General features: G+C 42.3%; 1 long non-coding RNA gene across 1 annotated transcript in view; it reads left to right on the top strand.

The window, feature by feature from the left end:
• LOC116084696 overlaps positions 1–24,309 on the top strand; it is a 44,821-nt gene extending 20,512 nt beyond the window's left edge. The window contains exon 6 of the long non-coding RNA XR_004116227.1: positions 24,130–24,309. This is a non-coding gene — a long non-coding RNA (uncharacterized LOC116084696). The remainder of the gene's footprint in view (positions 1–24,129) is intronic.
• The last annotated feature ends 338 nt before the right edge of the window (positions 24,310–24,647 follow it).

The following is a 24,647-nucleotide window of genomic DNA, read 5'->3' as shown; positions in this document are numbered from 1 at the left end:
GCCACTCCCTGGGATAGGCATATTCAAACAACCACCAACATGTAACCCAGCATCACAGGGAAGTACAGCTTCATGGGAAGCATGAGCAATTCATGCTTATGGATGAAGTAATGCTCATTTAAAAGGCTTAGACGTTTTTGCTTTCTTTCGTTATCCCTTTGACCTTCCATATGCAATGATGCAATAAGAAAGCCAGGAGGTAGAGGCACACATGTTTAATCACAGCACTCAGGTGGCAGCGTCTGGTGGATCTTGGAGTTCAAAGTCAGCTTGGTCTCTATAGTCAATTCCAGGACAGCCAGGGATTCAGAGAGAAATCTTGTCTCTGTTCCTTGACCTTGTACACCACAGCACACCCTCCTAAGGTTTTCTGTTAAAGCAATAGAAACAGACTAAGACAGAGTCCCAGGGTGGATTCTTCTCTGGAAGGTGAACTCATTTCCATGGAAAATGACTTAAAATGTATGAAATTAGCTTACAATGTGACATCCTCATAACAAGTCCCTTGATTAAAGTGGCTAGTTCAAGTTCAGGAGAGAAGGCGTCTCACACTGAAGGAGTTACTCATCAACACTGCCCTGTTGCTGAGGGAGTGGAAGCATTTTTTACTCAAGTTAGACAGAAAGATTGGACTAGGAACTCAGACCCTGGAACTTAAGGTAAACTCTCCTGTTAGCTTGGATTGGTTGCAGAAGAGAAACAAAATATCTAGGCTGGAGTGGGAGGCAGTAGTTGGATGGTCAGGTTGTGGGTATCTCTTCCCCATGATATATATGGTGGAGTCAGTATGAAGGTCCCCCAGATCCCGTAGGCTTTCCTGATTTCAAATGCCCCATCACACAAATGGCACATTCAAAAAGTAAAACACATTTGGTTCAGCAGGAACTCAAAGGGGCTTTACAAAAGTCCTCTTATTTGGCTTATAGGTCTCCAAGGCTTTGTGTGTTTTGTTTTCTCGCACCGAGTGATGGAGAATGTAATTAAATGTGAACATTAAAATGTCAGGCAGCAATTAACAAAGGGTCTGTGTTAGCTGCCAGGTCCAACTCCTTCAGATAGGTCCAAGCCAACAGGCCTGACTAGTGGGAGTTCTGTGAGGCTCACACCTCCCAAAATGCACCCTTCCTGCTTCGGAGGAAGAGACAGCTCATCCATTCTTGGGTGAGGCTAGTTATCAGGAGTACCTGCTTGGGGCTGGGTGTCTGGATTGACCCAGACAGTAGTCCCTGCTTCAGGTACTCAGAATTTCCAGGCTACACAGGGTCTCACTAGGGCTCAGAAGGGTTCTCCGAGTCGTTGCCAAAACCTTACCAAGGTGCAAGATGACCTGACAGAGACCTCACCAGAGCTTACCAAAACCTCCCTGTGCCTGTGTAGGACTCACCAGGGCCTCCCTTAGCTGCTTTCCTACTGCCACCTGCCCCCCTATTCCCTCAGCACCAGGCGCTATCTCTCTGCACGCCCCTCCCCAAACACCTATGCTTTACTTCCTCCAAACCCAGTCCTGTGGTTTTCAGGACCCAAGGACAACCTCTCTCTCTCTCTCTCTCCTCTCTCTCTCTCTCTCTCTCTCTCTCTCTCTCTCTCTTTCTCTCTCTCTCTCTCCCCCCCTCCCTCTACCTACATAGGTTCTAGTGGCTTCTTCAGAGTCACCTTAATATTTGCCATGCTAGATAGTTCTTTCCTGGTTCCCCATCTAGGAAAACCCTTCTGCCCCATCTCTTTCTCTCAAAGTACTCCTTCATTTTTTCCTCTGCTTTACCACAATGTGTAAAGACATTTCTTCCATGGCCTTCATTCTTTTGTCTCCATGCTCCTCTGGTCTGTGGCTTCCTTGGGGTGAGGACCCCATCCCCCTTTAGGTACGCAGCATCAGTGTGCTTTTGACAGTTTCGGTTACAGTGGGTAAAGAAGCCTGTTCTGGTAACCCTTATGTGTGTATGGGGACAACACAGAGGAATCAAAGGCCCTAAACTGGACATCTAGGGTAGAACTGAATCACTCAGGGGCCACTTGGTCTGTGAACCCATTCCCAATTGCTGACCTCCCTCCCTCCTTGGAAGAAAGATGACTTGCCTGTGCGCCACTCTCCAGGGAGTAGCCTGTGCAGACATAACCAGAGCTAAGGGATCCACAGGCACCAGGCATGCATATGTGTGGAAGCTAGTGGATCCTGTTGTTGGGTGAGCTATTCCCAGGGCAACTGTGGGCTCAGCCTCCTCCCCATCCATCTCTGCTGCTTGCTTCTGGATCACCTTCACTCAGATTTTCCTTCTCCCTACTACAAGGTGACCCTTTCTTCACTTAGTTCCAGACCTCTCCTCCACCCTTTGGGAAACTCCTGACATCTGCTAAAGTTACCTGTCCCACTGTGGTGAAGTTGATTCAAGTCTTTTAGTAGCTCTCACTCTGCCCAGTAAACTTCTAGAACTTTCCCTAAAGATCACTAATGGCTGTGTTCTAAAGATTCCGCATACCCCTCTACACATCCATACAGTCATGTCTTGACCTCACCACTAAACCCCAGTCTGCCCTGAGATCACACTTGTCTGGTATAGGGCTGATTGCCCTGGCTCCTGCCGCAGCTGACTCCGCCTTTCCTATGAACCTAGCTGTGTGACTACCTTCTTTTTTTCACTGTTGCACTGAACAGCTAGATGCAGGTCTGGACCATGCAGGCACTTGACTCTTGGTGTTATGATTGGACCCTATAGGAATATGCCCTCTGATAAAGCTCTTCTACAAGCTCCTCCATATATGGGAGATTCTGCTGTTTGACCTGACCTCTTTTGTATCTTAGAAACATGAAGATTAAATTGTGTAACGACTGCATACGGCCAACTGCACAAACCTAGACATCCATCTCTGGGTTCTGGTGAAGCATAGCCTAGCTAGAGCATTGCAATTTGGGGCTGACCTTAAGGAGTAGATGAGGCATGTGTTACAAAAAGGCATTCTTCAGGCTAGGGAGATGGCTCAGCAGTTAAAAGCAGTGGTTGTTCTTTCAGAAGATCAAGTTTCAGCACTTACATGATAGCTCACAACCATCTGCAACTCCAGTTCTAAGGCATCTGAAACCTTCTTCTGGACCTCGGAGGCACCAGCATGTATGTGTGGGTGGGAATGGCAGGTGTATAGAAAATGTGTCAGCAAAACACTCATACCAATAAAATAAAAGTAAATCTAAATAAAGTCTCACAAGAAAGTTAAAACAAATAAACCAGCATGCTCATCCATGCTTCCAAGACAGGGATGTGCAATGCCAGCCGCCCCTGTCCTGACCAACGATGGCCTTATTAGAATTCTGACAGTGTGCCCTCCAACTGCTCTGTTTGCAAAAACATCCAGAATGTTTCCTGAAAAAGCAAAGAGGTTCTGACTCCACACATCCCTCAACCACTACAAGACATAAAAAGTTCTCTTATTTCAAAACCTGTGTGTTCAAGGGCTTGAGTGAGTTGCAAGGGGCCTGATATTCCATCCTTAGTAGCACACTGTGGCTCAGGGAACCTTGATGACTTGTGGACTGAGAGGCAGATTTCAACTCAGCAGGAGGGTCCCAAGTGAGGAAAGCACAGCTGGAAAGAGAGAGGGGTACACAGGTCCTGACAGCTACTTTCTAGTTAAGGATTTGAGAATCTGGAGGGGGAAATGGGAAACCAGAAGAAGAGGAAAAGGAACTTAGGGGAAGCAACAGCATTGTGAAGACCCTGGTCAGGGAGAATTGTGATGGCAATGTGGAGCCCTGGGAGGCAGAAAGGATGGGAAAGCAGAATAGGAGGGGCAGAGGTTGTAGGTAAGGGCAGAGCTGTCTACATAGGGACTCTGGCTGGGAGAGGACCTTGTCTCCATCCCTTGAGCAATGATAAACCTAAATGAGTTGAAAATGGAACTGTTTACTTAAATGGAAGTGGACATCTGTGTGGGAAGGGGATGATTGATAAGGACAAGGGGGGCAGGCTTAGTGCTAGAAGAGGCGGTAGCCATGGGCAGAGCTCAACCAGTTGTAAATCTTTGAGAAGGTAACAACACTGAGTTCTGGGGTAAACTGAGCACTGGGCAAGACACAGCCAGGTGCCAAAGATATGTTTACTCTCTGATTGATGCCCCTGGATAGTAGTACCTCCATGACCTCGACAAGCTGCTTCCTGGACCTGGGCTAATCTTCCATCAGCAGTAGATGCTCATTCATTGTCAACTTGACTGCATTTAGAATCCTGGAGGACACTTACTTTTAGGTGTGCCTATAAGAGTGTTACCAGAGAGGAAGAAAGACTCTCTCTAAATGCCATGATGCCATATCATGTACTGAGAGCCTGGGCTGAATAGAAGAGGGGAAGGAGAAAGCCTGGTGAGCATCAGCACTCCTTTCTCTCTCTCCCTCTCTCTCTCCCTCCCTCCCTCTCTCTCTCCCTCCCTCTCTGTCTCTCTCCCTCCCTCCCTCCCTCTCTCTCCCCCCCTCCCCCACATCTTGACTGAGGATTTAGAACAGACAACTCCTGATTTAACCACCACACCTGGACTGTACAATTCATAGATCCTGCCAGAGGATCTCTTCCCCACTTCTGACTCCTCCTGGCTCTTTTCCCTAGGATATCTATGATTTAGCCTCTGATTCCCCACACACCACTGCCCCACAACTAGGCAGTCCCATTTCTCAGTGTGATGCTGCTACCTTTGGATGGCAGACAAAGGAACTACAGCTTAGGAGGTCTGTGATATCAGTCAAAGCTAAGGGTTAAAACTTCTAAGCTCCTGCTCTTCAGTACTCTGCCAGGAAGCAAGAAGACCATGGTGAGAATAGGTCTCTCTTCAGACTCTGCGAACCAAGTGCAGACTCTAGAGCCTACTGTGGGTCTGGCCCCTGATCTAATTCTTGCAACTAGATGTGATACTTTGACCTCTCAATGTATTCTCATCTTGATCAAACTGGGTGAGTGGAAGACTGGGGACCTCGAACCAGCTTATAAGGCTTAGAAATTCTTGTTGGTTGAGAATTGAACATGGAGTTAGAATTTGTGGGATGTATGTACAAAAGCAGAAATCATCAGAAGTTCATGTATATATTGCTCTTCAGGGTGTCCATCCTTGGCCTGACCTGTCTGTCATGTCTTGGAACCATGGATGAGATTGTGTGACAGTACATAGAGCCAGCAGCAGATTGCAGAGCATTCCTGCATTCCCAGAGTGAGGCAGCCTCAGCACAGCTTGGCCCATCACTGTAGTAAACATCCCCTGACGCTCAGCCTTCACTCCCTTCTGTTTTATTATGGCATTATTCACCTGGGATCGCTTTTGAATAATGTCGACTTCAAGCGCTTCCTGCATCTGGAGAGTATCAGGAGGGAATTTCAGACATGAAATCCATCAAGTTGAAAAGCTGCTGCATCCTCTCACACCATCCCTCTTGCAAGCAGTGGCATCCTGCCCTAAGCTGCTTCCCCTCTCTTCAGCCAGGCAAGATCCTCCCCAGTCTGCTGAACTCCAGAAAAGACTAGATTGCTGGCATTGGACCATGGGGCATACATTTGGATTCATGTGTCTAATCTTTATGGACCTCAGTTGCTCTTCTGTCAGATGGGGGTAACCATGGCGCTACATAAATGTAGTAAAGAGAGGAGATGATACGTGAAGGTCACTGATACTGGCTGGTGCTAATACTGACAATTTATGCACTAGTTGCTGTTGTCACAAACCTAAGACATGCCTCAAACCCCTACCAGATGTCAAGTAGGAGTTCAGTGTCATTTGCATTCTCTTCCCATTCTGCATGAATACCCATAGGCCCACTAGAGCTAGGGCTAAGGACAAGAGGCAGAATAATGATCAGTATATGGAGTCCCAGTCTCCCACTGGTGTGGACAATGCTCCCCATGGGTCAAGGGAAGCAGAGGCTACACAGTTTTGCTCTCAAGATGTGTTGGGATTGAAGAGACTCTTTCACAGAAGGGAAAGCAGAAGGCCTTGAGGCCTTGTGCCCAGGCCACATGTGCTAGCTGTAGAGCTAAACAGACTCCATACCTTCAACCTAGTACTATAGGTAGATGGTTGGTACGTATTAACATGTGTCGTCCACCATTCATGCTTTTTCTTTGTCTTCATTACAGTTGTCTTTTTGTGAAGTCAAGAGTCTAGTGTCCTGATGACCGTCTCTGTCTACAAACCTCATGTCCCTCAGATTGCCCTGACCAAGGAGAGAAATGTCATAGACTCATGAGCTTGGTAAAATATGCATTAGGTCTATCTATCTATCTATCTATCTATCTATCTATCTATCTATCTATCTATCTATCTACCTAACTATAGATATATCTTTTTTCTTCCATTTCTCCTACCTTTTCCTTCCAGAAATACAAATATGAGTTACTATCATTAGCCACAGCAATATGACCTAAGCTATCATAATACTCAAAGTTTGGTGACAGAATCAACCTTTCTATGGGACATAGTAGGTTATTTTTGGAGCTGAAGATACTCATAGAATAATTTCTATAAGATTGTATCCTTTGATTTCTTTTTAATCTTTTAAAAAAATGTTTTATTTTATCTGTATGGGTGTTCTGCTGTGTTTTCATGTACCATATACATTCATGCTGCCCACAGAAGCCAGAAAAAGGCATAAGATCTCCTGGAACTAGAGTAACAGATGATTGTGAGCTGCCATGAAGGAGCTGGGAATAGAACCTGGGTCCTTTGGCCAGCAGCCAGTGCTCTTAACCATTGAGCCTTCTCCCCAGCCTCCTGTGTCATCTCTTTTGATGTCCTATGAGGAAGAAACATCACTGGGGGTCAAGAATCCCAATAATGCCCAAGAATCCATGAGCAGGCAGCTTAGTGTCCCCATCCCAGCTTCCACCCCTGCCTGAAGGAGAGTGGTGTCCTCGGTAAGGAACAAAAGGGGAAATTATAGAGGGATCATAGCTAAATTAGCAGAGCAAAGACAGGAAGAAGGGACTTTTATGGGTTTAAGATGCCTACTGTGTGCCAACATCTACCAGCTCCCATCACAAACCAGACTCACAGCTGACTTTCTCTATTTAATTGAAGTTGAAAGGTACCATTCTCTTGTCTAAGGCACCCAGTTATCAGACTGGAGTTTAAATATAGTCCAAGCTGTGCCCTTGGGAAGAAAGTTGGGAAAACAAGTCAAGAAAAAAAATTTCCAACCAGGGGCATGCAAGCTTAGGACAAACCTTTCTGCCTTTCCAGAGGGCTCAGGCTGAGGAGGTCAGAGAAAGGATAAAAGAGGTGATGGGAAAGAATAAGGAATTGCAGTTACTGCCTTGCTATTCCCTGGACCCATGATAGCCTAGCAGACACTGTTCAAAAGTGTTGTCCCATCCTGTTTCCTTCCTAAGGCAGGTCCAGGAGAGCTAGGATGAATGTCAGGGGAGACATGGCTTGGCAGCCATCGAGACCCAGATCCTTGACTATCAGGGAGGATGATGGTTTTGGGAGAATATGGCATTGTTAGAAGTGTGAAGAGGAGTTGCATTTCTCTGCTCTTTACCTAACATGCTAAAAACTTTTTAAGCCAATCTGAAGTGCAGACACTGGAGGGATGGGCCAAAGAATACCAAAAATACATATATGTGCAGGCAAAACACTCAGACACATAAAATAAATATTTTTTCAAAGACTTCAGTCTTGTGATAACAGTAGTAGTCCAAAAGGAAGGGTATAGACCTCATGAGTCAATCCTTTCTGGATGGTGCTGGCTCTCAACCTCGCTGCCCTGGGATTAACTTTCCAACACATAAACTTGGAGGGACACATCCAACCGCAGCAGGTGCTGTGAGTACTTCAGCCCAGACTGGTTCTATACATATGAAGTGAGGTGTGAGTGTGTGTGTGTGTGTGTGATTCCTTCTGCTGTCAGATGCACTTTTCCTGAGAATGCTTATGTAAACTAAATGGGAGGTCTGCAGACTAGGTGATGTCAGATCTATATTTGACTTCCATTTGTGATCTTCAAGACCTGATCACACTCTAACCTCTCACTTTCTTCCATTATGTGTAAGGCAGTAATAACAAACTGTATGGTTCCTTGAAGGCTGCCCATTGTCTCCTGTGCATACACAGTTCCCTCTGCCTGGAAGGCTCACCCTGTTCTTTATGGTGCTCAAATGCTGATGGTCCTCTTCATCATGTGCCTTCTTCCAGAAGCCCTACTAGTCTTTGGAAATTACAGTTTAATAATAATAGCATGACAGTAACAATGCTTGATGTACTGAGTACTGGCTCAGTCTGGATAAGTGCACCCTCAGATGCCTTCCTTCTGTCACCTGCTAGCGAGTTGTAGCTCCTTGTAAAGACACCACTGCCTGTTTTAACATAAGGAAAATGACTTTCACCACTGCCTGTTTTAACAGAAGGAAGATGACTTTCTTCCAAAGCCCAAACAGTACAAGGAAACTGGGTGATACTCATGTTAATGAGAGAGACCGCTGGGTGATACTCATGTTAATGAGAGAGACCGCTGGGTGATACTCATGTTAATGAGAGAGACCGCATCAGGGAAGATGTTCCCCCCAAGCACTGGGGTACACACCTTCTCTAAAGGTGATTCCTGCAGCTGTGCTCCAGATGTGACCCTCCCTGATGTCGTCCTCCCACACCATCACTTTGGCTTGTGAAATGAAACCTTCACTCATTCTCAGAGCTCCTCCTCCAGCAGCCTCTTCTTAAACACCTTCCCTTACTTACATTATTTCTGCCTCTCCAAATTCCTCTGTTAATTTAAATTGGAAAAATGGGTTCCAAAATGAAGACAAAACCTTGCAAGTGATTGTCTACACACTAGGTAAATCCTACGAGCTATTTGACTATGTCTCTATAGTATTTTATTTGAATTTTTTTTATTAGGAGTGGTATCTGTGTCAGAGCTCCACTTACAAAGCATGTGCCCACCTCAGCAAGTGTCTGGAGGTCAGAGGACATCTTGTAAGACTCAGTTCTCTTCTTCCATCTTGGAGTCCAGGGATCAAACTTGGGTTGTCAGGTTTGTGCTGTGACTACTCTTTACCAGCTCAGCCATCTCGCCGGCCCACAAATGCCTCTATTGCAAAAGCAATGGAACGTAGGAGCTGCCAAACAACTTATATAGTAGGGGGCTTCCTAGCCAGAAAGAGCAAATGGAACTACTGCCTAAGAGAAGCCAATCACACACTTTCCATTTCGTTCCTATGCATTCACCCCAATAAAGCCTTCCCCTTCTAGTTCCTCAGAGGGTTCCCTAAAACAGCGTAGATTGACTGATTTGTGGTTAGTGAATACCCGTTAACACAGATAAAAATCTTTAAAAATTTACGTGTCTCAGTTTCTATTTTAACATCTCCCATGTTGCTTAGAAACCTTGCAGGAATGTTTTATACATACTGATGCCTAGGCCCCACCCTCAACAGACTCAATCAAACTGATGCATTCTGCTAAAGGCCCCAAATGATGTTAACATGCACGCAGTTCATGTGGTGAACTCCATGCCCCACAAGCCTTGCTAGGATCTTTGGGACTGACCACCCACTCTGAGAAGAGAACTGAATATGCTGTGACTACATAAGGTAAAGAATTGTTTAAGTCATGATGTTAAAATGATAGTGGCTAGATTACTGATAAATCTCTTTATATTTAAAGGGAAAATCTCTGGAAAATGCTCCTTCAAATTATGCTTTAATACAGTCCAGTTTACTCATTGTAAGATGGCATCAGGAAATGATAATGCTTTTGCTGCCTTTCCTCAGGGGCCATCGACTTTAATTTAAGATGGGATCTCATTGTTACCAAAGGCTTTCCCAGTTAGGGTGGTTGGGTGACCAGCAAGCCTCAGCCATTCACCTGTCTACTTCCCCGGCCCTGGGATGATTATGATCTTATGTTAACACGCCCAGCTTCTTATGTGGGACTGGGAGACACTCAGGTCCCCATGCTTGTGATCCAGGAAATCATTTCCCTAAGAGGACTCGGATATCCCCGACTCGGTTTGTGGTTTTTGAGCAACTGGTTTATTCTAAACAGTGAAATTGCTGACAGTAAGGTTGTTCATAATATTTCCTTATTATTCCTTAAACAACTACAAAATCTGCAGTGACAGTCCCTGTCTCCATCCTGATTTTGGTCTCAACTGCATTGATCTCTCAATTCCATTGGCTTTTAAACTTCATTCACCATCTCTCAAAAACAAACAAACAAACAAAAAACACATACACACACACAAAAACACACTTTTTGCTCCATTGGTAGTCTTTTGTTTGGAGTCTTCAGTGTCACCAGTGTCTTCCTCTTCCCTGATGCTGAAGTGTGAAGTAGATGGTGTCCATATAAGTTTAGACAAGCTCCTGACCTCTGAGCGACAACCCCAGTCCTTGGATCCCTGTTCCCTTTAGGCCTGACTTGAGCCTGCTGCAAGCTTAGTTTTATCTTTCTCTTGTTTCTGGGCTGGAAACATATTGTCTGGAGACTGTCTCTCCCTCTAAGGTGTTGGAAGTTGCCCTGTCAGAATGGCCTTGGCTCTGTCCTTCTTATTTTAGTAAACTGCATTTCCATTTCTGTTTATCACTGCATACTATTAGTTTCCTATGGGAACTTTCTTTTAATCTGTGGATTATTTAAGTTTCAAATCTTTAGAGACTCTTCTTTTTAGTTTCTGTTGCCAATTTCTAATTGATTCTTTTATGATAAGAGAATATATTCTGTATGGCTTAATGTTCTCTATTCTATTCTGTTTATTTATTTAGTGTGTGCTGTGCGCGCGCGCGTGTGTGTGTGTGTGTGTGTGTGTGTGTGTGTGTGTGTGTGACTGACTACAAAATGCATGTGCATGTGGATATCAAAGAACAACTTGGGAAACTTGGTTTCTCCTATCATGTATGTCCCAGGGATCAAATTCCTGTCATCAGGCTTAGAGGAAAGCATCTTTACTCACTAAGGCATGTCTCCACCCTAACACTTAGCATGACTGGTTTTCTTTAATTTGTTGAGATATTTCATGCACAAAGAATGGAATATGTTAGTGAATTTTTCATACCTGGGGGTGGGCTGTATATTCTGTGACAGTTGATGGAACAGTCTATGCATGTCGATTAGGCATCATTGGCTAGCTCTGTTATTCAGTGCCTCAATACCCCTGACAATTTTCTGCCTTAGCAGTTCAGTTGCTGAAACAGACATTGTAGGCCTCAATTATAACTATAGATGGATGTATTTCTCTTTTCATTTCCACCAATATCTGTTATGTGTGTTGAGGCTTAGGAGTTGTTTGGTGCAAATGCATACAGAATTGTCTGCACTGCCCTCTTATGAGTGCCTATAGTATCTAGTCATTTTTTTATTGTGAAAGTAACCTAACCTGTTATTGATATAGTCTATCCCGAGTTTTCCTACTAATATTTACAGAACACATTGTCTTCTCTCTTTCTTTTTCTTTCCATCTAAGTGACTGAGTATGAAGCAGGTTTCTGATAAATAGCCCATGGTTAGAGTGTGTTTTTAAATCCACTCTATCAATCTTTTTTCTAAGTGGCATATTGAGATTGTCAGTTTTTCTTTTCTCATCTGCTGACAGGCTACTTGAGCATTTATGGTCCTAGGCTGAATTACTCATCAAGTTCATCCTGTCTGTGATTTTCTGGTGGTTGGTTGGGGTGTTACAATATATCTATATATCTTCAATATTTTGCCACTTTGAGTGAAACATTGACTTAATTTCTGGGATGACTTATTTTCTAAACTTTTGATTACATTTTCATGACTGTCAGGTGATGTTATTGCTTTTATTTCAATAATTGGATATGACCTGTAATATTGCTTTATCTTCCTGCAGCTTCAAATTCTTTTCTATGTGCTTTCTATTTTAAAAACTTCTTCAGTCATCCATTAATGTCAATCTCAGGACTGCTGTTGACAAACTCTTTTCAACTTTTCTCAGCCTGTGAATGTCTTTATTGCCCCTTTATTCTCAAGGCATTCTCTGGATATGGAAATCACAGTTGACAGTTCTTTTCCTCTAGTGCTTGAGAAGTGTGTTGTCATTTCCTCCTGGGTCTCACGTTCCAGAAAAATCTTTCTCTTATGCAAAATGATGGCCCCCATGGGCCACAAGTCCCTCTGGCTGCTTCCAAGAATCTCTCCCTTTCACTTTCTGAACTTTCATTACAATGTTCATTGGCTCGGACTTGTTTGAATTCATCATATCTTGTGTTTGCTAAACTTCTCAAATCTGTGCAGTTTGGAAACTTGCAGCCACTATGTCTTCAAATACTCTTTCATTCTATGTCACATTCTCCTCTCTTTCTGAAATGTCTAGGATAGTAATATTGCCCACTAGCCATTGTCCCATAGGTTTCTGAAGCTCTGCTTGCTCTGTTTTACTTCTGCCGCTTCTCCTGGTGGGGAAGAACAGGAGAAACTGGCCCACATGTGCCAGACATATATTGTTACACACTGTACAACCACAAGAAAATCACAGACAGGATGAACTTGACAGGTGAGACTACAATCATAAATGTACAAGTAACGTGACAGAAGATGAGAAAAGAGAAACCAAGAAAATGATATCAATATGCCAAGTGGAGAACAGGTTGGTAGAGTAGATTTAAATGTAGCCATGGACTGTTTATCAGAAACCCATTTCACATTCAATGACTTAGGTGAAAAGAAAAAGAAAGAGAAAAGACAATGCATTCTGAAAATCATAATAAGGAAAATCAGGATAGACTATATCAATAAGAGATTCCTTACTTTCAGAACAAAGACAATAACTAGAAACAATAGGTCCATTACAGCATTATAGGAGGGCAATAGGCCCATTACATTATTATAGGAGGACAACAGGCCCATTACATCATCCTAGGAAGACAATAGGCCCATTACATTATCATAGGAAGACAACAGGCCCATTACATCATCCTAGGAAGACAATAGGCCCATTATATCATCATAGGAGGACAATGCAGGAGGACACATATGCCTGAGTCAAAAGCCTCCAGTTTCCCTTCTCTTACTAAATTTCGGTTTCATTCCCTTGAATTATGAGAACTTGAATAGAGTCAAGAACATGGTATCAAGTCCATGGTCAGCCTCTCTTGTGCATCAAAGCATTTACATTGCCTACAGACTAGTGGAAGAGAAGATGGAAGGCATAGAGAAAATGGCTGTCATGATGAGAGGAAAGATAGGGTGCAATAGCACTTTCGTTGAAGAAACAGCTATGATGAGAGAGGAACACAGTTAATTTTGAGATGTTTGACATTATATTGCCCAACAGGTGTGAACAACCAGATGAATAGAAGCATTGGTTTGGGGTCTTTAAAATGAACTTCAAACATTCTTCCCCATTATGCTGTCTAAAGTTTGGTAAACTGTGCACTGACCTCTCCTGAACAGGAACTGGAATAGGATTTAGTGTTGATGTGTAATTTACAGATTTCACAGTTTTGCCTTCCTTTTTCCTACGACCAAATCACTTTTCTGTATAAATGAATCACTTTCCATGACCTGATATTAATAGTGTTTATAACTAAGTAGTTATAAACCAACACGTGACATATTCCAGAAGCACTAGACTAAGATATTTCCACATAATCCATGCTGTCAGAACTAGAGCCTAGGGTTTATATGCATAGGTACTACTAAAATAATTAAATTAGAGCTCACATTCAAAGTTCATTTTTCCAAACACACTCATATCCGCTCAGTTCTCGCTGTGTGCTTTGTAATGTCCTCTGGCTCTTTTTGAGGGAAAAAAGTTTCTCAGCGGAGTGCGAACATACTGTACATCTCATGTATCAGAGGGCTATCCCTCCTGTAAGCCTTCACTCTGTAAGCAATGTGAGGAAATTGAAGATAATTGCTTGTGGTACAGAAGGTTCCTTGAACTAACACACAAATGAATTCAAGTTTACATGGAATTCTCAGTTAATTAAGAAAGCTTTAAGAGAAAGAGGAGCCAAGGAAAGCATACAGGATCTATTTTCTAACAAAAGTTTAAACATTTTATGTTTGATACATCTTTTTAATGCTAGCTAAAATGTAACTTCATGGCCTTAAAAATATAATCTTTGTTAGAAAAGATGAACTTGGGTACAGGCCCCAACTGAAATATGCTCTTATTTGTCACCTGAGTTTTAAGGAGAAAGCACAGAATATATTTGAGAGACAAATGGCCACTTTAAAGTCATGGTGGTTTTTAGCAAAAATGCATGTTGAGTGTTGCCAAATAAAAATGTGGCTGATATGGGCCAAGTTGGACTGGTGAAGCTCATAAAAGAACAGGGTAGTCATTAGAGCTGTTCACAAAGGTTCCAGCTTCGTGCTCTTTGCCTGAGACTATCCTAAATCTGCTACCCCTTGAAAGTTATGTGTGGCTCAGTGACTTGCCTGCTCTATGAAATGTGCAAAGCCCCTGAGAGCCAGCAAGGAGAGCTTTGTTCCTCCCCCCTGTCTCGGAGATTACAGAACATGGAGAAAAGTAACTTTGATAGCCTTAAACCGTTATAATTGCAAGGAGATGGACACTCTACTCCTATACCCCAGCCCCTGAAACAGACAAAACTGAGCTGAAGGAATGAGAAGCAAATGGAGCTTTTATCTTTGTGCGTCCAGGCTGCCAGGGCAGTTCATCGTGGACTGGGTGGAAAGTGAGTAACAGACACAGGATCTCCTCATTCTGGAGTTCGAGGGTCAGGCAGTATAAGAGGAAGGCACCAATTGATTCGGTACCTGGTGAGGGAGCACTTCTAAGCTCATAGGCAGACCTTGTCCTGGAAGTTCACAAGGTAGAAAACGGTAAGGGGATTTTTGGGGGTCTTCTTTTATAAGGGGCCTGGCCTTGACCCATTCACTTCCCAAAGACCTCACCTTCTAATACCAGCATATGATTGGGCTATGATTGGGCTTCTAATACCAGCATATGAGGAGAGACACCTCAGCAATAAAGAGTAGAGGACCCAAGTTCCAGTCCCAGTACCCATATAGGACAGCTCACAGCCTCTGGTCACCCCATATTCTGAAGATCTGAGAGCATCGTATGGTCTCTGCAGTTGCCTCCATTCATGTGTACATGTCCACAAACAGACATACGTGTGCACACATAATTAAAAATAAAATAAATCTTTAAAAAAGAATTTGAGGTATTTGCAGTTGGGGAGGATGAATTCTTTACCTACTGTACAAGATCCATGCTCTCCTTGCATGCAGCTCATTTACTTCCTTTCAGTAGTCTCTAAAATCTTGACTTGTTCCAACAACACATAAGCTTAAAGCCTAATGTCCCACCTAACTATCACTGAAGTACACTTTGGGTAAGATTCGATGTAATTTTGCCATTCAAAAACATTTTTTTCTTCTGCTCAGGACATATACTCAAATGCATGTTTTCAAATGAAGTAGGAATGAGGCATGGGGTGGATATTCTCCTTCGAATAAGGATGGACTGACTGGGCTCCAGTGCAAAGCCTAGTAAAAACAGTTCCCTTTGCCCTTGAGGATCAAGAACAGCATCCCTATGTGATGCTCCAGCCTCCCTGGGCATCTGTGCTCCTTTCAGCCTGCCTTAAAGTCATTTCTCTCTTTGGGCATTTTGTCATCTGCACTCAAAACAAACAAAGAGACTTCTTCAACACAGAGCAAGCCTTAGCCAAGTGCCCAGTCTCGCCCACAGGTTTACCTTCTACACATTAGGACATGAACAGGATCTGTCTAAGTTCTTTATCATTTTAAGCACATCCTATACCTCTTCATGACACCTTTGCAGATGGACTTATCACCCATTCCTATCCATATCCAGCCATAATTACTTAAGTATTCTCTAAGAAAAATAAGTCATTCTCCACAGCTTTATATTCCCCCAAGACCCCACTGATTTGCATCCAAAGGTTCATTCATGGCAGTATAGATATTTCTAGAAAGATCTCAGAACTCTCATCTCTCTTCCCATCACTCAATTTCAAAGCCACCTCTATGGTTTTTCAGTATTTGTTACAGTAGTATGATCACTTGTAGACCACTGTCTGTCTCTGCTTCTCTCTCTCTCTCTCTTTGTGCCTGTCTGTCTTTATCTCTCTGTCTCTCCCTCCCCGTCTCTTTCTCTGTTTTTGTTTTTTTGACCATCAGAAAGAGCAACAACGAGTTGTATGATAACTCAGTGGTCGGTTCCTGGGCCTGTCGGACCCACACAGTCCCACACCTGTCTCTTCTCCTCCCTGTCTCCAGAACTTCTGGTCATTGTTCACAGCATTGTTTACATTCACAGCGAAAGCCTGTGACTGTGAGCCATCTAGGACTCTTGGCCTAAGGTAAGTGTTACTTAGTGACCACCTCCCCCACCAGCCATGGTGAGTGCCACTGCCTCTGTTTTCGGCAGAGAACACGGGAGCTCAGAGTGATTCTTTAATTGCCCCACAGTTGTAAGGGCTTATGTGATTAATCTAGGACTGAAGTTAAGTTCCACACAAATGTTCTGTTCTTTCCACAGGAACAGTTCCACCTCTAGTCGCTCATGTCGGAGCTGGAGGCTACTACTCCCCAAAAACAAATACAAGGAGCCTCTATTGAAACACATGCCAAAAGTAGGAGAGGTGGGACCCTTGAATCAAAATGTAAAGCTGATTGCCCGAAGCTTATACTTATTGCCATCACAGAATAATTGGCTCTGGGCTTGCTTTCCTACTAAAAATAAGTGTAACATAAACAAAAAGTACAAACAATGTTAATACTTAACCAAAGGAAGAACAGCCCTGTGGTGTCTAAGAGAAGAAATCCCACGTCATGGACTTCGCATTCACTGTTTTCTGCTGAGTGTTTTTAGATGTTAAGCAAGGATAAGGAAGTAACATTTCAAGGAGAGTTTCACTGAACTACAAAGGCAAAATTGAAACTCCAGGAGAAGTAGAGTAATGAAGTAAAAAGACTCTCCCAACAAGCCCTGGGAATCTACACAGGTCTCCTGGGTTCGCCTTTCCTGAGAACTAGGCTCCCACAAGCTCAGACGAGATCTGGAAGAGATTGTACCCTGCTGAAATGGACACTTGGCAAAGATTCCAAGGCTATGCAGCCCTCAGAGACCTCACAGTGTCTAGGTTAACTTGGTCCAGACCTAGAGGAGTTCATGTCCCAGAGTATGGGACTTGCCTTAAGGATTACATGAAGAAATTATTTTCAAAGTCAAAGCTAATAAGCAATAACTAAATTGCATTTAAGCCCTTCCGAAGAGAATGGAACAAAGCCTGGACAACTAGGCAACCACTGATTGATGATTAATTGCCTGCAAGGCAATGCTCATTATCCTGCAATGGAAAGAAAACAGCACCCCAAAGCACCCTACATTAATATATCGTTAAAGTGTTTAAGGGCAAGGGAAGAAGGAACCAGGTATGGGAAGAGGTTTGAAATACAACCCATTGTCAAAGAAGCAGGGATAGGTGACATGGAATAGGGACAAAATAGTCAACAGAAACAATCCAGGGTGTTTCAAGTGTGGAATACTAGGCGAGATTGCTAAAACAGCCATTCTAAATATGCTGAAGAGCTAAGGAAAATATGAGTAAACTGAAATAAAGAAATGTAGCCAGTCATGGTGGTCTACCCCTTTAATCCCAGCACTCTGGAGGCAGAGACAAGCAGATCTCTGCCAGCCTGGTCTACAGAGCCAATTCCAGGACATCTAGGGATATATAGGGAACCTATGTCTCAAAAAACCCAAAGCCCCCAAACTAAGAGACACAGAGAGAGAGAAAGAGAGAGAGACAGAGACAGAGACAGACAGAGAGACAAAAAGAAAGAGAGAGGCAGATAAAAACAGAGACAGACAGATACACACACACACACCACATATGGGGGTGTGTGTAAAATATCTGTGTAAAATTAACTTGGTAAAAATAAAAGCACATGAATATTTGCCAGTGAAAGTAGTTGGTTAATGCGGTATGGGTCAATCTGTTTCAAATCTGAGGATCAGAAGAAACACACAGGGGCAGCTCCTGTTTGTCCTCAGGTGGACCTGTGAGGGGCAGCCAAGCAGTCTATCATATGAATTATTTGAGTGCCCCTCTCCCAAATGCAAACAGAATGGAGCAGAAAATCTACTTGGATAGCTAGAGCTCTCCAATAGCTCAATGGTTAAGCATGCTGGCTGCTCTTGTAGAGGACCTAACTTTGATCCCTAGCACCCACGAAGTGGCTCAGTCCCAGGGGACTAGATTCCCTCTTCTGATCTCCACAGGCACTGCATGAAGACCACAGACATGTATTGTATGTGCACAGAAGTAGATGCCAGAAAGCCACCCATACACAAAATAATAGAATTATATTTTAAAGCTATTTGGAAAGCTAGCTCCCTTAATTCTACCAACTTAGTGAAAAACATACAGAGTTCAGAAACTCAACAAACTATAAAGCAGATACGTGCAGAGAAAACTACATCATAGTCAAATTACTGAGATTTAAAGATAGGTGGATATATTTAAAGTAACTAAAAATAAAGACTCTCTACACATGGAAAATAATATTTTAGGTTAACTTCATCAGATTATTTTATCACAGCAACAGAAAAATGAGGCAGAAAATTGGCACCAAGAAGTTAGAACACTACTATGATGAACTTTACTGTGTGACTCTTAGGCCATCGAAAAGTGGCTCTCTATCTCTGTCTCTCTGTCTTTCTGTCTCTCTGTCTCTGTCTTTCCCTGTCTCTCTGTCTTGGTCTGTCTATTTCTTTGTCTGTCCCCTCTCCTTCCTCTCTCTCTCTCTCTCTCTCTCTCTCTCTCTCTCTCTCTCTCTCTCTCTCCCCCCCCCCCATGTGCACGCGTGTGTATGTATGTATGTATGTGGAAAATTTGGAACTTTGAATTAGAATAGCCCTGAATTCTGGAAGCAGAGTTCAATGGGCCATCCTGTGGGACCTTGAGAGACAAGAGTGCTAAAAGAATATCAACAGTAGGGGACCCCTTCATGAGGTCTCAAAGGGGAGCAAGGACTATCAGAAACTTGGGTTGAGTCATTCATGTGATATTTTGGCTAAGATATAGTTTCCCTCTTCCTGTGTCCTGAGAATATAGGTGAAATTGAATATGAAGGTAATGGAGTTATTTGTTTTGGAGAGGAAATTCGAAGACAAGGGGCATTCATGGAATCTATAAAGGGGCCAGCATCACTTGACAATAAACCTGTGCAGCACTAAACAGTAAGAAAGAGATACTGGGAAGGAATCCCACACATCAGAGCCTCTGTTTTAGGAAGACCCACATTCATTTAAAGAAGGAAAGTCTAAACTGAAGGTGTTTATTGCCACTAGAAAAGAACTGCCTAAGAAAGTGTTTCTTAAAAGTTAGTCCACAGATTCCAATATGATCCAAGGAAGGCAGCCTCCATCCTGAACTGGCAGCCTCTTTTGGTGGTGTCATTCATGTGATACTGATTTTAGAGTCATAAAAGATACGAAATAGAGAGAGAGAGCAGTCCACTGAGACTAGGCAATGTGTGTCAAGGTCAAATTCCCTGCAAGGGTGCCTTTGGGGCCATTGTGTGAGGCTGTGAAGTTAGGTTTTAATGGAGAGTGCAGTACGTTAGAGATACCAGGGCCCAGGGACATCTGCAGAGGAAGGTTGCAGGCACAAAACTCAGCTGGCAAGGATAGAATCTATATGTGGGGCTGTCCAAGAGTTTTAGAACCCAGTCAGTTTCATTATGAGTGCTAGACGCTGGACATGGAGATGCATAATTTCGTGTTTGTCCTGATAGATTTTTGTTTTGATTCGCTCTGATTTTTTTCTTGTGGTGTTGCTGTTCTTCCATTTTAGAGCAGCAGAGTTTTCTGTGGCACTGTATGCTGGAAGCCTGCAGTGTGCTTTTCACTTTACAGGAGCTCACAGTGAAGAGACTTTGGAATTTTAACATGTTTGGAATGCTAGTGGCTATTGGGACCCATTGATGTAGGATTGAAAGTGTTTTACATTTTCCGATAGTCATGAGCCCATGGGGACAAGGAGTGGAAGGTTATATCTTAAAAGGATGAGTTAGGGTGATTTGACACCTTGACAAGATGGACTTTTAGTGGTAATTGTCAAATTGAAAGGCTCTAGAATCATCTTGCAGATAAGCCTCTGAGCATGCCTGTGGAGGAGTGACATGGTTAAATTATTTAAGGTTGGAAGACTCACCCACTTTGGGTGAGTCAGTTACACAGATGAAATTCTGGACTATAGAGATAGAGAAAGGGAAGTGAAACATTGTATCTGTTTACCCCTCTCTGTTTGTGATCAAGACTGTGATGTGAGCAGCCACTTTAAGCTCCTCCACATTGACTCCTCCATCACTATGAATGGTACCTCTGAACTGTGAGCCTAAATAAACCCTTTCTCCCTTGAGTTTCTTCTGTTGTACTGTTTTACTACAACAAAAGAAAAGCAACTAAGACAACAACCAATTTAGTATCATTTATGAAAACCTCAAACATCTTTTAAATGTTAGATCACAAAGGAGAAGTGTAGTTCACAATTTTATGTGTGTCAGGCTACCTTTTCAGTGCATGGATAAAATAAGTTCTACACACACACACACACACATGAAAGCTTTAAGCTAAAAAAAATACGTGAGCAGCAAGCTGTACTATAGGAATTACTGAAGAAAATTCTTTAGGTTGAATGTAAATGCCACCAAACAGACATTTGTATTCACTAAATTAAAAGTGGACAAATATAAAACATTTTATGTTTCTTTAACATGTAAGAATATTTTTATCAGGATAGAAAATAGATTTCACTGTGCATTGTTTATAAGACCTGCACTTGAATTTCAAATACATGGAATTTTAAAATCAAAACAGTAAGAAAGGTTCATGGAAACAGGAAATGTAAGAAAGCAGGTATGCAAATATTGAATCAGAAATTAAATTTCAAGACAGGAAGTATTCCTGATATACTTCTGCATATTAGTATAATACTATACTAATAAAATAATTAATTGGTCAAGTAAACTTAAAAATTAAAAATTACATATGTATGTATATATATATTTATCTTATAACAATTCAAAATGTATAACTAAAACCTGAATATAAAGGTAAGCAATTATAGATGGAGGTTTGACATCCCCCTCTCAGTAACTGCCTGAAGGACACACACATGCACAGAGGAATAGAAACACAGCTTGAACAAAACTAAGACCTGACTTGATATAACTGGTATTTATAGAACACTACACCAAACAAAAGCAGAATGTGCATTGTTGAAGGTAGACTGAACACTTACAAGTTGGACAATATGTGACCTGTTATATGCTTTAATACATTTTAAACTTACGTTTCTTTGTTTTAAATCTCTGTCTCTCTTTCTGTATCTCTGTCTCTCTTTGTCTCGATGTCTGCCTGTGTGTATCTCTGTCTCTGTCTCTGTGTCTGTCTCTCTCTGTCTTTCTCTCTCTGTCTTTCTCTCTCTCTGTGTGTGTCTATGTATGTCTGTCTGAATGTCTGTCTGTCTCTCCATGTGTTTCTGTCTGTCTGTCGTCTGTGTGTGTGTGTCTGTCTATCTGTCTGTCCGCCTCTCTCTCTCTCTCTCTCTCTCTCTCTCTCTCTCTCTCTGTGTGTGTGGGGGGTATGTGTATGTATGTCCATGCATCATGGCTCACACATGGAGGTCAGAGGACAACTTGTGGGAGGTGGGTCTCCTTCTCTCATGTGGGTCTGAGAATTGAACTCAGGTTGTCAGGCTTGGCTGCAAGCATCTTTACCTACATAGTCATTGCAGTTGTCCCTTCAATAAGTTTTTAAAATTAAAGTGTAATAAAAAATATTCTCTGACTTTAATGAAATTAGGAATCAATAATAATAAACTAAATATCACCAAAACTGAAAAATTAGTTAGCATACTTCAAAGTAACTTATAATTTTGTGTGCCTATTTAAAAATAAAGAATGAGGGCTTAAAAGATTGCTCTGTGGTTAAGAGCATTGGCTGTCCCACAGGACCTGAGTTTGATTCCTGGCACCCACATGTCAGTGACAACCATCTGTAAAGCGATTCCTAGAAGATCAAGACCCTATTCCGAAGGCCACAGTCTCCAGACCCACATGTGTGCACAAAAGTGCATGCAGGCAAATAGCCTATACACATTAAGACAATTTAAAAGAATGATTTATAAATCATGGTATATGCTTTTTTTTTTTAAAAAAAAATTCCCAAAAGAAAGCATAAGCAAAACTGGGGGTGTGGCTTAGTTTCACAGTGCCTGCCTAGTGTGCGTGAAGCCCTGGGATTGTACTCCAGTACCACAAAAAAATCAACCATGTGCTGTATGCATGTAATAGCAGCATTCAGGAAAATCAGAAGTTCATTTTCTTTGCCATAGAGTGAGTGAGTTGAGTCATATGAGACCCAGTCTGAAAATCAATGCAAAATGAAATGAAAGTCATCATAGAAGAGAGACTTCACAAATGAGTTTAAAATATACAAGCATGTTAGAATTTATCTTGAAGTCTCTTCTAGTATTAATTTATAATTGTTAGGTCTCAAACCTGAGGCAAGTGTCTGAGGTGCCTATTTAACGTCATCAAAGCAGACCTGACCACCAGGTTCTCTCTGTTCCTACCTGTTATAGGATATGGCTGGCATACCCCACCCTCTACCCTGAACTCCTGAGCCCAAGAAGCTGGGCTGCTCTTCCCTACATAATCCAACCATTGCAGTTACCCACTGTGTACCTTGGCCTCCTGGCTACTGCACCTGATTCTCCTCTCTTTCCCATCTCTTCCCTTCCTCTTCTCCCCACATGGAGCAGCTCAGTCTGGTCATGTCCACTCTGGACTATCTGATGTCTCTGCCTCTGACTGTGCTCTCCCACATATCTATAGTAAGCATTCTTTCATAATCCCTAGGAACAGTCATGTCTTTTTATTTTCCTTTTAATTTTATTTTGTCATTCAATAACAACCCCGCATTTTAGTACTAGAAAAAAAACCTACATGCTCATAGAACAACTTGCAAAAGACTGTCTATAGTGGACTGGAGAGATAGGTAGGAAGTTAAGAGCATTTGCTGCCCTTACAGAGGATCTGGATTCAGTTCTCAACACTCATATGGTGACTCATAATGATTTATTATGTCAGTTCCAGGGATCTGATGTCCTCTTTTGACTTTATGGGGTGCCAGGCAAACACATGGTTCATATACATACATCCAGGAAGATACATACACACATAAAATAAAATACTAGATCTTTTAAAAGAAAATGTTTGTAGTATTTTATTTTAAAAACTTAAAGTAGGAAACAATGAACAAAGCAAACGATCTGCAACAGCAGAACAGATAAACTGTCTTACATTCAGGCAAGGAGCCCTACTCCAGTGTACACAATATGAGAGAATTGTGCAGACATCCTATTTTCAAAAATGATGTCATGGATAAAAGAATACATACTGTATGATTTCCTTTGTCTGACACTCAAGGACAAAACTAATCCACAGTGATTGTGTGTGTGTGTGTGTGTGTGTGTGTGTGTGTGTGTTTTAATCTTGTTATGTAATAGAGCATGTCCAAAGTTATCAGCATCAACTAACATTAGCATAGTCACATACTATGTCGGTGTCTATAAGCCATGAGTCCAGAGATGGCTTGGCTGGATGCCTTAGGTTCACCATTTCCCACAAGGCTTCTTCAAGGTATTGACCAGGTCAATCATCTTAAAACATGATTGGGGGAGATATTCTTTTATGCTCACTCATGTGGCTATGGCAAGTCTTGAGGCTTGGTGGCTATTAGCTGGAGAGATATTTCTTATATATGTGTCTCTTCACACTAGTCTCTCCCAGAGCTAAAGCTGTAGAAGAGCATGTAAAAGATGACCAGGAAGACAGAAGTGGCAATGTCTTTGTAACCAACCTCGGGAGAGACAGAAAGTTCCTTGGCATGGCCCATACTTCAGTAGAAGGTATCTCACAAAGTCTTAAATACCATGGCAAAGATCAACAGGGCTCTCTTAGAAACTCACCCTACTGTGGCAAAAATCAGGACAGCAATTCTGAACTTTTAGTTATTGCTTATACGTCAAGATTCTTCAGTTTATAATTAAATATACATATATATCACTCCACTAATTAATCCTCAGTTTTTAAATACATTATTTAAAGAAGAATTTGTCCTTTCAGATGCTGTGGACATGAATGCTGGCCCATCTTGCAGCAGACTCTATAGAGATAACCACAGGAAAACACATCCATTTATCATGTTTTACTCCAAGTACACAGACGCCATCAAGTCAAAGCAAAACAAATACTGTATTTTTATAAGGCTGTATTTACTCTCTTCTGGGAAGGATGTTCACAACGTCTGGCCAAACCTCTAGAACTTGGTTGAAGATCTGAGAATAACTAACCACAGCTCCTTCACTTCAAATTGCCATCAAGTTTCCCCAAAGTGAGAGTGAGATGCAGCCCTGGACCTCAGAGGCCCTCAGGAAAATGAAAATAGGCGAGAATCCTGCTGGGGCTAAGAACTGTTCACTAGCACCAATCCCCTGCTGCAGGCTGCTACACTTCCGACTGGTCACATGGAGTTTGGGACAGCAAATACCCATCTCTTTATGAGGGGTGTCTGACAAATCAGGCAATGTAAGTGAATCTGGAGCAGGTAGTTTGCATTTCTCATAAAATATAAAAAAAAAAAT

The sequence above is a fragment of the Mastomys coucha genome, unplaced genomic scaffold (genome assembly GCF_008632895.1).
Source record: "Mastomys coucha isolate ucsf_1 unplaced genomic scaffold, UCSF_Mcou_1 pScaffold9, whole genome shotgun sequence".
Classification (NCBI taxonomy): domain Eukaryota; kingdom Metazoa; phylum Chordata; class Mammalia; order Rodentia; family Muridae; genus Mastomys; species Mastomys coucha.
The sequence above is the reverse complement of the archived record's forward strand: the minus strand, read 5'-3'. Positions and strand labels throughout refer to the sequence as shown.